The sequence below is a fragment of the Thermobia domestica genome, chromosome 18 (assembly GCF_964235325.1).
Source record: "Thermobia domestica chromosome 18, izTheDome1.hap1.1, whole genome shotgun sequence".
Taxonomy (NCBI): domain Eukaryota; kingdom Metazoa; phylum Arthropoda; class Insecta; order Zygentoma; family Lepismatidae; genus Thermobia; species Thermobia domestica.
This window is the reverse complement of record NC_137471.1, coordinates 153,741,769-153,753,621: the sequence shown is the minus strand read 5'-3', so window position 1 is coordinate 153,753,621 and position 11,853 is coordinate 153,741,769. Positions and strand designations below refer to the sequence as shown.

The window sequence follows — 11,853 nt, the reverse complement described above, 5'->3', positions numbered from 1 at the left end:
AACATAAGATTCTTCTGTATAATTTTACCTGCTTGGACGCCTTTGCCTTGGCCCACAGAACCATTGCGGCCCACAGACTCAGACAAAAATAAATAAATAAATAAAAACAAAAATAATAATAAACAGTGTAAATTATAACTACTTTTTTTTTACTCAAAATCTTATTTACACAGAATGTTTCTGGGTGTTTCACTGGTACTACTGGTATGTGGCCATGCCGTGTATATCGGAGTGTCTTATGTGACTTACGATATTCAAACTGCATATCAGTGTGTACACAATCGTCGCCTGCCAGTTTTGAAAGCGGCTGTATTGGATTATTTTAAAAAAATAAAAATACGAAAAGGATTGAAGTTTAGACATCCAATCCAGGAAACAATTGTTGGCAATCCTTTTCCTATTTTAAAAATAATAAATCCAACATAGCCGCTTTGAAAACTGGCACGCGATGATTGTGAAGGCTCTAATTCGCAGTTTGAACCTCGTAACATCACATAAGACAACCCAACATACATAGACTGGGTGGCCACATACCAGTAGTAGCAATGGAACACCCAGAATCATTGAGTAAATAAGATTTTGAGTGTTTTTTTTAAAAAAAAAAAGCCTAATGAGAGCAAGTTAACATTATGTAGTTGTAATTTACACTGTCCACTATAATAAACGTACATATATATATATATATATATATATATATATATATATATATATATATATATATCAGTTTATATCAGTTAGTAGTTAAATAAAAATATAAATGTACACTATTCTGGCTTTATTTAAATTCTCTTCAGCAGCATCTTCATGCTGCTCGTATTATTTGTTTCTATACATTAAGAACAATCTTCTCAAATGTCAGAAATTCACATTTTAACTTGTAAACACTTGTTCTAGAAAATTATGTCACTGACAGTAATTAAATAAAAATCAACAATAACAATATTTACGTGTGTTGCTGAAAATGTTCTACAAAACTACGGCGCATGGGGAATAGATATTTTCACGAAATGTCACTTTTTGTTACTTTCAAGAAATATCACATTGCTGAATAACAAGAAATACATATTTGCTTCTTTATAATGTCACTTTTGATTACCACAAGTAACTCTAATTTCGACGCTGCGAATTGTCAGTTAAAGTTCTGTGGAACTGCAGCTGAATTCTTAACTGATCTTCTTGTTCGTCTCTGTATGGCATGTTGAAGCCAAATCCCAATATTCTACGCGATCTCATCGTTAGTTACGTTTTTCTTGTGTTACACAGTTTCTGAAAATAAAATAGGCAGCGTTTAATAACATAATAACAGCATGGAATTATTAAAGATCAATTATTACATCTTAAACTTACAAAAATATTTAAAATGTTTGTGTAGGACCTACAGCAGCTTGTGAAGACAATATTGTATTACAAAAGTAACATCCTGAAGAAAATGTAAATGGCAAGGAAGACAACAGCTTCAGCTGAAAGTGGCATACCTAAGACTGTAGCTTAATTAAGGACATTGTAACATGTTGAAGCGGTCACACTTTTATTTTTAATAAGTACAGCATCTTATAAATTTTAAACCTAATATTAAAAAAAAAGAGAACATGTGGCAGCATTTGAGTTGATGAAGAACTAGCGTCTCATTCCGAAGGCTCCGATCTCAAATCTGGACCCGATCATTCTTTTCCCCTCAGTCGCACCAGGTGAATGCCGAGATTGTTACTAAGGCCTTGATGACCGCTACCTTGCTCGATTTCTTTCCCACGGAGCAGGCCATACATATTACTTTGCCTTATAGAAATGAATAATTTTGATAACGGTGCATTGTAAAGAATATAAAAAATAGCGAATGTAGGAATGAATCATGAAATGCTCAAGAAAACTACCAACATAACAGAACAATTCAGTAAAAGGATGAAATATACTCTATACATATTCAGCTCTCTCTTCCACTTAAATGTAACGTATCACTTGAAAATGGGAAAATTGCACATTTTGCTAAAATAAGGATTTTCAAAGTGTTTTAAATGTTATAACAGCGCTTGTAGTACATGCTTTTGGGAAATAAAGTTTACAGGAAGATGATTCTGAGAAGTATTCATGGCACAATAGTATGAATTTAAAGCGAAGGAAAATAAAAAGGGCACCAGAAAGTTTTATATGTATATACAAGATTTTAAACATAGTGTATCGCTCTTCAAATGACAACTTCTATAATTTTTTCACTCTGTAAATGAGATTAAAGAACAGTAGGGAGAGTTTCTTACCTATTATTGTGTTAGTGATTAATGAGTAGATGCTCTTTCCTTTTGCACCGTGCCAACTAAATTGCTCAGCTATTGCACCCGTCTTTTTCACCCGTGATGTTTCTTGTGATGGCTTCTGAGCTGTGACATCCAAGTTTTTCATTTCTTAGACCTGTAACGAAATACACACTAAGCACTCAAGTAATAGTAATGGAAATTTAGAGCATACAACTGATGCTCTTAAACAAATTACATTGATTTTAAACGACAGTGTCACCGAGTCAGGTGCAATTGGCGCATCCTCAAAAATTAATACTTGCACTAACATTTAGTTTTTCCAATAAAAGAAAGTTACATACTAATTTTCAAGCAGTTGTACAGGGTAGGCAAAAACCATGTTTTTTATTGAAAATCCAAAAGACCAGGTTTTTCTGGTTTATTAATTTACTCTATGTATTTATATTAGATATGGACAGACATTAGTTTATTTCGTCTTGGTGTTATTATGCAACAACAAGGTTATGCTGGAAGGGACTCCAAACCGCTTCTCGGCTTACATCCATCAGAAATTGTCTATTTCGACACCAAACCGGAACTAATTGGTTACAAATGAGATTGCCGACTCACTCACGGACTCCTGATAAAAATACGTTTTACTGATCTTTACATAGATCTACTTGTTAATATAATTGTCAAGGGTCATTTCAGAATTACAAAAAGATAAGCAGTTACACAAGTAAAAACATTATACAGAATTACATATAAATCGGGAAACTCCCGCCTTAGCCATTGAGAAAATCCTGTTATTAGTTTAAATGTATTTGTATGTAAAATTTTAAGGTCAACGTATCATATTAAATTACAAATTTGTTATGTAGATAACATTCAACAAAATTAAAACAAAGTCGAATCCAAGCTGATGTTGGAAGCTACGTAGGCAGTTGACACATTTTGCCAATTTCTATCAATATATGTAAGCAACCTTGGCTTCTTTATAAAACAACAGGCATTCAGGCAAGTAGAAATATACAATTTGGTTTCGTTTCGTATGTTAGGTTTAACATCCTTACGAAATACCAAGTTATCACGGAGAAGACTTTCGCTTAAAGGGACACCTCGAATCGCTACTTGGTTTACACTTGAAAGATAGGTTGTGGTTCGACCGAGAATTCAACACGTGACCCCTTGATTAAAAGTTGAAAAGTAGATAAACGTAATGCAGATGGTGTGATATGTGGAGACGTCACCATGAAGTTCACATGATTTAAAGCATTTTTCGTTCTTTTTATCTTTTTGGTTTAAACCAGTTTTTTTTATAGATGAAAGCAACGTATCTATAAAATTATTAAGAAATCTACAGGAAGACGAGGAATAATTTAACAGTTTCAGAATATACACGGTGGTTGTAAAATCAATATCTATTTTTAATCTAGATTATGCTAGAAACTAGCATCAGCTTTAGCTGGCGTGTAATACTGTAACATTTTAGAAGTTGTGGAAAATGTGGATATATACGTTGAAATGTAACTTAATAACCAAATGGTACAGTAATAACGTATTCGATGAAAATAAAACTGTGATAGGTTGCTTACTTTTAGAAATATTCATTGTTACGAATAAGAACTGACTTTACACCCACGCTGTATTCAGGGAGTAGTAATGCAGAAAACAAAAACTATTCGCGAACTTCAAGATGGATGAGATACTTCCCAGCATGCATTGAAAAACAAGTCACGTCTTTCCAAATTACTTCCAAAGCAAAGCCCACACGAAGTTGTTCAGAATTCATAAATATCAAATTCTGCGGAGAAATGTAGGCACTATAACCTATATTAATACACTAGTTTAGCATTGTTCATAGATTCAAAAGATACTTGTACATGGAAATTAAGATGAAATGAAACATTTAGTTTAACGTCCCACGCTTATGCATCGAGGTCAAGTGAGACGCTGATGATGAGAAATGAATGAAATAGTGGAATGAAGTAAGTGGGAGGAAACGGGACAGCCCCGAGAAAACACACGCACACGGTTTGTCTACCACAAAGCCCGCTTGGCGCGAGCTGGGATCGAACCAAGGACCCCATGCAGCAGATATGAACTACGTAATTTCTAAACGTTTCAACTAGGTCTACACGTACTCGCTTCGCTGTCAGACCAACAATTAAGCCCCTTTCACTCTAATATACGGAATTTTCAAAAACTCGGACACGTGTCTACTAATTTTTACCAGCTCCATTCTCCCTCCATCGCCGTCAGCGCCCTTCCTTTTTCTTCCATTCTAAGTTGTCAAAATAATAATAATTTAAAAACTGAAATACGTGTCTAATTATGTTAAATGATGAGTCCAAACTCCATGTTCCTAACCTTCAAATGTTCCGGGATATCGATATTTGATTATAATAATTGCAAACCCATCCCCTGTTTTTCATTTTCCCCTCTTATCTTCCCATTTTTACTAAAATATCAAAAAACCTTTAAAAGCGTATCAAATTATTTTAAATGAGAAGTCCAAATAAAACTTCAAGCATCTAAGCCTACGAGATTCAGAAATATAGCCACCTTATTAAAGTACTTCCCACCCATTTTTCCCCTTTCCCGTAGAATTACCAAAAAATCTTGCTTAGTAGTACCATACGTCACAAATCCCATGTACTGTCGAAATTTCAAGGTTTTAAGTTAATCGGCTTGGCTTGTGCGAGGATCAGTCAGACCTTTAAATTTTAGGCGCTGGTTTACTTTCGGCGCACCACATTTTGAAAGATATACAAGTAAAATTCAAAACTATGCATGAAAAGACACATTTATAAAAAATAAATTTCTGCAGGCGATAGAATTAAATTCAAAGTAATATACATGTATTTTAGGTTTATAAGTGAAGCGTTACAAGTGTAAAATAATTACAGATGCTTTACGACGGATAAAATACGTAAGTGCATATGAAAGACAACTGTATAAGATACTATTTTCCACCGGCGCCGTATTTTTACACAGTGTACAGAAGCTGTATTTTATATTTACAAGTGAAGCACTACTAGTATGACTTTTAGTTGGTTTTTATTCTTGGCAATGTAGTTCTTCTCGAACTTCTTATATATATATGAACTTCTAAAATTTGTAAGAAAAAATATATAGATAGGTACAAGCAATTTCCGGTTGAACTCAGATATTCGTATGCATAATACAAAACAAGCGTCGGATCTTCATGGGGTCTTCACGTTTAAAAATACATAAGAATAGTACATTTCCTATGGCAGTGAATATTTATAACAAGCTTCCTTCCACTTTAAAAAACAAAACATCCTGTTTCAATAAAGCAATCAAGTACCACCTATTCGAGCACTGCTTCTATTCTGTAGGAGGATATCTCGCAATTCAATAATCACTTATATTACAAGTGTCTGTAATAAATAAGGTTTAAAATGTATATATATTTTTGCATACGTATAATGTAAGGTTTTATTAACAGTTATATTGTCTTATGTCGTTGTATGTAAATTAGAATAATGAAAAATTGTATCTCTTTTACTTAAATTAACGCTATTTTATTATTGCATGTAGATTTAAATGTATAAATATGTACATATTCAATGTTCTGGTGACGTGTCCAACTCACACGTTCACGTTGTGAACAATTTCTATGAAAACGGGTAAAAATAAATACAATACAATCAGAGTTTTAAACAACCCGGGCTCTTTTGAATAAGCCCCAACCCACCTGGGCCCATATGGGGTTTTTCGGGTTTAATTGTTTTTCTTTGGGTGTAATTGAGTTTTTTTTAAATATTTTAATGCTTTTGGGGTAAAAGTGTTAAAATGTGATTTATATTTCAAGATTATTGTCACAGTTTGCAACAATTTTCTATTCACTGCTATTTTGAAACATGACTGTCATTTTTAAATTTTACGTTGGATCGCCGCCGAAATATATACAGTTAATGTAGAGTGTCCTGTGCTTCTACTCTGAAAATTTAAACTTGAAAAACAGAAAATTGCGGCGTGTAAACCCGCTATTTTGAAATTTTAGGTTAGTATGTTGCCAAAATCTGTACAGGAGATTTAGTGTGTCTCATACTTTACCTGAAAATTTAAACTTAAAAGATGGAAAGTGGTACCCTGTTGTAGTGTGGTACAGGCAGACGAACGAACAAATGTAGAACGAATCAGCCCAATACCCTCAGTGACATTCGCCAAATATGAACACCAAATATATTAATTTAAAACAAATATATTAAATTAATTTAGAACAACTCAATCTATAACTCATGTTTTATAAAATAAATGTTTTTTTTTTTTTTGTTGAACTTCACTTCCGATACTTTGTGTGTTCAATTACGGGAATTTCCCGAGCACTTGTTGCAAGACCGTTCTCCCAGAAAATTAATTTAAAACAATTAATATATATGCAGGGTGTTTCAAAACAACACCGACAACGTTTGGGAGGTGGTACCTAACACCAAGATAAGACAAAAAGTATAGATCAATCTAGGTGAACAAATGCTTCCTTTCGGAGTTATAAACTGCCGAAAACAGAGGTAGTTGGTGAGTACTTCAAATTATATGCCCGTAGCAAAGCTCCCTCTATAAAAACTGTTGCGTGAGTACCACAGGATTCTGAAACGTGTATTTTTGGATAGTGCACATTTTAGTTCCTAAGTGAAGTCTCGACACGACTACGATAGGCGCTATAGACCTTTAAAGTTCATCTTTTCATATTTCCGGCAGCCTATAAGTCCGAAAAAAAAACATTTGTGCACCCAGGCTGGTCTATACTTTTGTCTGATCTTCGTTTCAGGAATAATCTCTCAAACGTTGTCGTTGTTGTTTTGAAACACCCTGTATAATTCATATTTCACAAAGTAAATGTTTCAATATGTCTTAAATGAAACTAAATATCTTACAGCGTAAAATGAATAGTTTTATTAGGGACGAGGTGGTTCATTGGTAGAACGTTCACCTCCGGTGCTTGGGGTCCCTGGTTCAATTGCAGCTCGCGCCATGTCGACTTTTTGGTCAAACAAAGTGCTCGTGGGTTTTCTCGGGGTTCTTCCATTTCCTCCCACTTTGCTCATTCCACCATTTCATTCATTTCTGATAATCACAATCTCCTTTAACCTAACAGGCATAATCGTAGGACCTAAAACTGAAAGATTTCATTTCATTTTTTTCAAATAGTTTTATTGTTGAAGTATTTAGTTCCGGTGCTTTGTGCGTTCAATTGCGGGAATTTCCCGAGCACTTCTTTTGCGACGAAGGTTTATTATTATTTTCCGAAAATGCAAGCTTTCTATATTGTACATCAAAACTTCCACTAGTACGAAGTTTGAATTCAGCACTTGAAATAGTAAGCGTTACGTACTCTTCGAAACTCCGAGCATTAAGATTCTTAAATTTGACACGAATTTTTATGCTATTGCTGCTGTTGATTCTACAGAAAGGTTATTTGAAAACTAGCAACAAATAACTAAACTAAACTGTTTAGTGTTACCATCAAAGATAATTAAAAAAAATACTAATATTTTTATTAATACACTACATATTTACTAGTAATACCAGCACCTATGGCCCTAAACCTCTCAGATGTATGAGGTATAATGTCCTTCGGCGACGCCGAGTGGGCGAGCACACTATTCACGACAAATATTTTCTAAAATATAAAATTGCATATTTTACTTCAAATAGGCTATAAGCACAATCCATACATTAATTTGTTCTATAATTATCTCAATCTAAGGTACGGTTTTTTTAATGCATTCAGAACTTAATAAAGGTCTTACGTTGAATGTTGTGTATCTTAACGTGAAAGCACCTAATTCGCCCAAGCGAAGCTCAAAATCTGATAAGAATCACTTCCAATATGATCACCTTAATTGGACCAATAATATACTAACGAAAAGCTCAAAAACCCAGGTGGGTGTTTCCGGGCTGGGCCCACTTGGGCAAACTCTGAATACAATACAATACATATATATACGCAAATCGCAAAAGATTAATTGTAATTTTTCGGCAAATCTAGTCTGATAGCCACCTTGAATTTTATATATGCCAGGTGAAATATTTACATGTCGCCTACCGCAAATCATTTAAGAGACCATAAGAAAATTAGCGAAAGAATTAAAAATTTTCAACAATTATTTCGAGGCAACAGTAAACCTGCACGCAGAATTAGGCAATACTCGAGCGGACTGTTTTACCAAATTTTGACGCATTTCTTGCATCTTCCGGTTCCTTTTTGCAGAACTGCACTAAACGAAAGGAAATCGTTGTTTAACGTCCCACGCTTATGCTGGTTAGGCTAAAGGAGGCGATCATAATGAGAAATGAGTGAAATGAAGAAAGTAGGAGGAAACGGGAGAACACCGAGAAAAACCCACCACAAAGTCCACACGGCACGAGCTGGGATCGAACCAGGGAACTCAAGCACCGGAGGTGAACGCTATACCACTGAGCAACCGCGGCCTCCTATGCACTAAATGAGGAGCAAAAAAAAAGGGAAACAACTTCTGCTAGGAGGCCAGTAAAAAAGCACAAATGCCAACTGAGTAAGCGCAGAAGCACAGTAGGGGGGCCCGAGCGACAGCGTAGCGAGCAGGCACGTCAGCGACAAGGGAGGGGGGTACGCATAAACAAGGACGGTGGAAAAACATTTACAATATTTGTAATTATTCTTATCTTTAGAAATACTTAATTTCGATCCTACAAAAAAAAAAAAAAATTTCCCAGCTAATACACGAGTGTTACATCTCCTTTCTTTCCTTTACGACAGAAAACAGTGTATGTAGGGCTATTGCCTCTGTTCTGAATATTTCTTCTCGAATAAATCTTTTCCACACTTCGCGCAGTTGATTTTACGCGCTTCACCATACCATGACTCTGGAAAAACTTTATAATCCTTCTCTCTTTATTACACAATATTTTTTTTTAAATGTTTACATTACGGCCATCGCAGATGTCCACAACTAACGTATGAACCACAAATTCCCAGCGCTTCTACCCTATTTGCATTCAAAATCCGGGTTAAGTTTAGAGTTACCCCTCCGCTTTTTATAAAAATCAGGAAAATTTACAGGAGAAATGATAATTTGAAGTTTTTATCTGATGTTTAGGAATGTGACTTCGGCAGGAGAGTTATGTTTAATACGAGAAAAGATATGTGGAAGTTAGTACTATTTGCCGGATGCGGAAGCATTGCGCAAGGTTTAAGCAGCATGTTAGTTGTAAAATATGGCGAATATGGCGAACAGGTGCAACGGATGCGCAAAAATAATGAAGAAAACCTTTTAAATGTTTGTGAAACACACAGAGTACAGAAGTTAAGTGAAATGTAACAATTTTTAATACTTTAAGCACTGTTCTTGTATGTTACAAACTCCAAGGGCAACTTCAGACTGGAGGGGCAACTCTAAACTTAAGCCCAAAATCAATTTCAGTAAGCTGTGCAGTGCCAGAAATAACTAACATTCACACTTTCACTCCTTCACCAAAAATATTTCACATTACATTTTAACTATAAATCTTGTGCTCGGTGTAAACGTCTGCTCGACTGAACCCCAGAATTATTATAACCCAGTGGTGTATTTAAGAGGGGCTTCCGGGCTTAAGCCCCTTGAAATTGTAATTACTATATTAAAGTAAATGAATTATCTTGCAGAACAAAGTTAGCTAAGCCCCTCTCCCCTGAAAAAAATCGTAAATACGTCATTAAAATGGTAATATACGCGCAACTAACCCATCACCAAAATAGAAATGTACGTGTGTGCTCCCTTCGGGCCACCCGCCTTCACCCTCCCTGAGTCGGTTAGATGGCATTCATGCTTTTTAGTAGCCCCCTAACACAGATTGGTTTGTCTTTTTTGTACTGTACTTCTTATCCACAGGAATCAGTATAAATACGCAAATCGTAAAAGAATTGTAATTTTTCGACAGTTAATTCTGACGGTCCCCTTGAATTTTATCTATGCCAAGTGAAAAATTTATACGTCGCCTAGCGAAAATCATTAAATAGACACGAAGGAAAATAGCGAAAGAATTATATTTCACTAAGTATTTCGAGCAGTATAAAAATAATACGTTTACAATAACTAAAATAGCATGAGCAATGCCCCCCGGAACATTACTTCTGAAAGAAAACACACCAGAAGTAAAACTGCACGCAGAATTATTATAACCTGTCATAAAAATGGTAATGTACGCAACTTTGGTAACTCTTTCCATTATGCCAGGCAGCGATTTTATGTCAGTACATAGTATTGCCGAGCGAGCGTCAACGAGTGAAGGCGGATTAGAGCCCCACAGGGCACGTTGTTTTCTGTCTTTCCTTCTTGGGAACTGTAACTGCAGTAACCGGTTCAGATGAATTAGCTATTGTCACTGCCTTGCCTAAAGTAAAGACTTGCCCGCATATTGTCCCTTTGGAAGCATGCCCTCGCTCCTGCTGTCCTCCGCCTTCGCAATGCTCTGACTCAGAGAGTATGGTGCAAGAAGGTTCTAGAACACATGTCCCCCATATAGGTTAATAGATGTTTTTTTTCGGTACCGAAGTAAAATATTTAATTCACATACTATTGCCGAGCAACCGTTAGCAAGTGAAGACGAGTTAGAGCCCCGCAGGGCACATTGATTTCTGTCTTTATTACAGATAAATGGAAAGAGGAACCTGTGTTCTAGAACCCTGCCTATTGGTGCTTTTTAGTGGCTACGTAATACAGGCTGATTTGTATTTTTTGCATTGTAATTTTTACGTCATACATCTGGCCCCATGTATATATATATATATATATATATATATATATATATATATATATATATATATATATATATATATATATATATATACGCAAATCATACAAGAATTACTGTAATTTTCCAACAATTACTTCCGACGCTCCCTTTGAATTTCATCTATGTCATGTGACGTATTTCAAATCGCCTAGCGCAAAATCATTAAAGAGACAAGAAAATTATTAAAAGAATCTATTTTTCAGCTATTATTTCGAATGGTGAGCAAAAATTAAACCTGCACGCTATTTTATGTATAACCTGCACGGTATTTTATGTATAGAGATAAAAAATAGAAATCTAGCATCCCACATACCTTTATAATTTGTAAACATAAACTTGTACAGACAATAAAACTAAATTATTTTATGTAATCGTTATACTTACCGACTTCGTGTGCTGAGGTCACGGCTCCGTTACAGCCTATCTCCACTTCAACTTCCACCTCACCTAACAATGGGTGTTAAAAATTGAAGAGTGCAGACTTAAGTCTGTTTCACCCACATCCTTAATATATAAAAACGATGTAAAATTATGATTGTTAGTTCTCTCTCTGCCTAGCTGACTGCCCAAATTCAACATAGCGCGCAAGGAATGTTGGTACTTTTGATAAACAAACGACGGTTGATGTAGCAATGCTAATTTGCAATCTCACATACATGCGGTCATACAGGATATCATAAATTTCAAATTTTTAACAAATATATTTCTTTGATGCTGCTATAATTGTTATAATGATTAGTAATAATGCTACTACGACACTCTCGTGAGAGAATTTATTCAACATTCGATAAAATAATGCGGAAATACTTAATTCTAAAATATTGCATGAAAATATTTCATT

The 11,853-nt window shown here is 35.0% G+C and overlaps 1 long non-coding RNA gene across 1 annotated transcript; it reads right to left on the bottom strand.

Annotated features, from left to right (window-relative positions):
- Positions 1-815: 815 nt before the first annotated feature.
- On the bottom strand, positions 816-11,576 carry LOC145675865 (uncharacterized). Its single transcript, XR_014129233.1, has 3 exons — positions 11,397-11,576; positions 2,253-2,403; positions 816-1,266 (listed from the first exon to the last, which is right to left on the bottom strand). It is a non-coding gene; the product is annotated as an uncharacterized LOC145675865 (long non-coding RNA).
- Between the last annotated feature and the right edge of the window lie 277 nt (positions 11,577-11,853).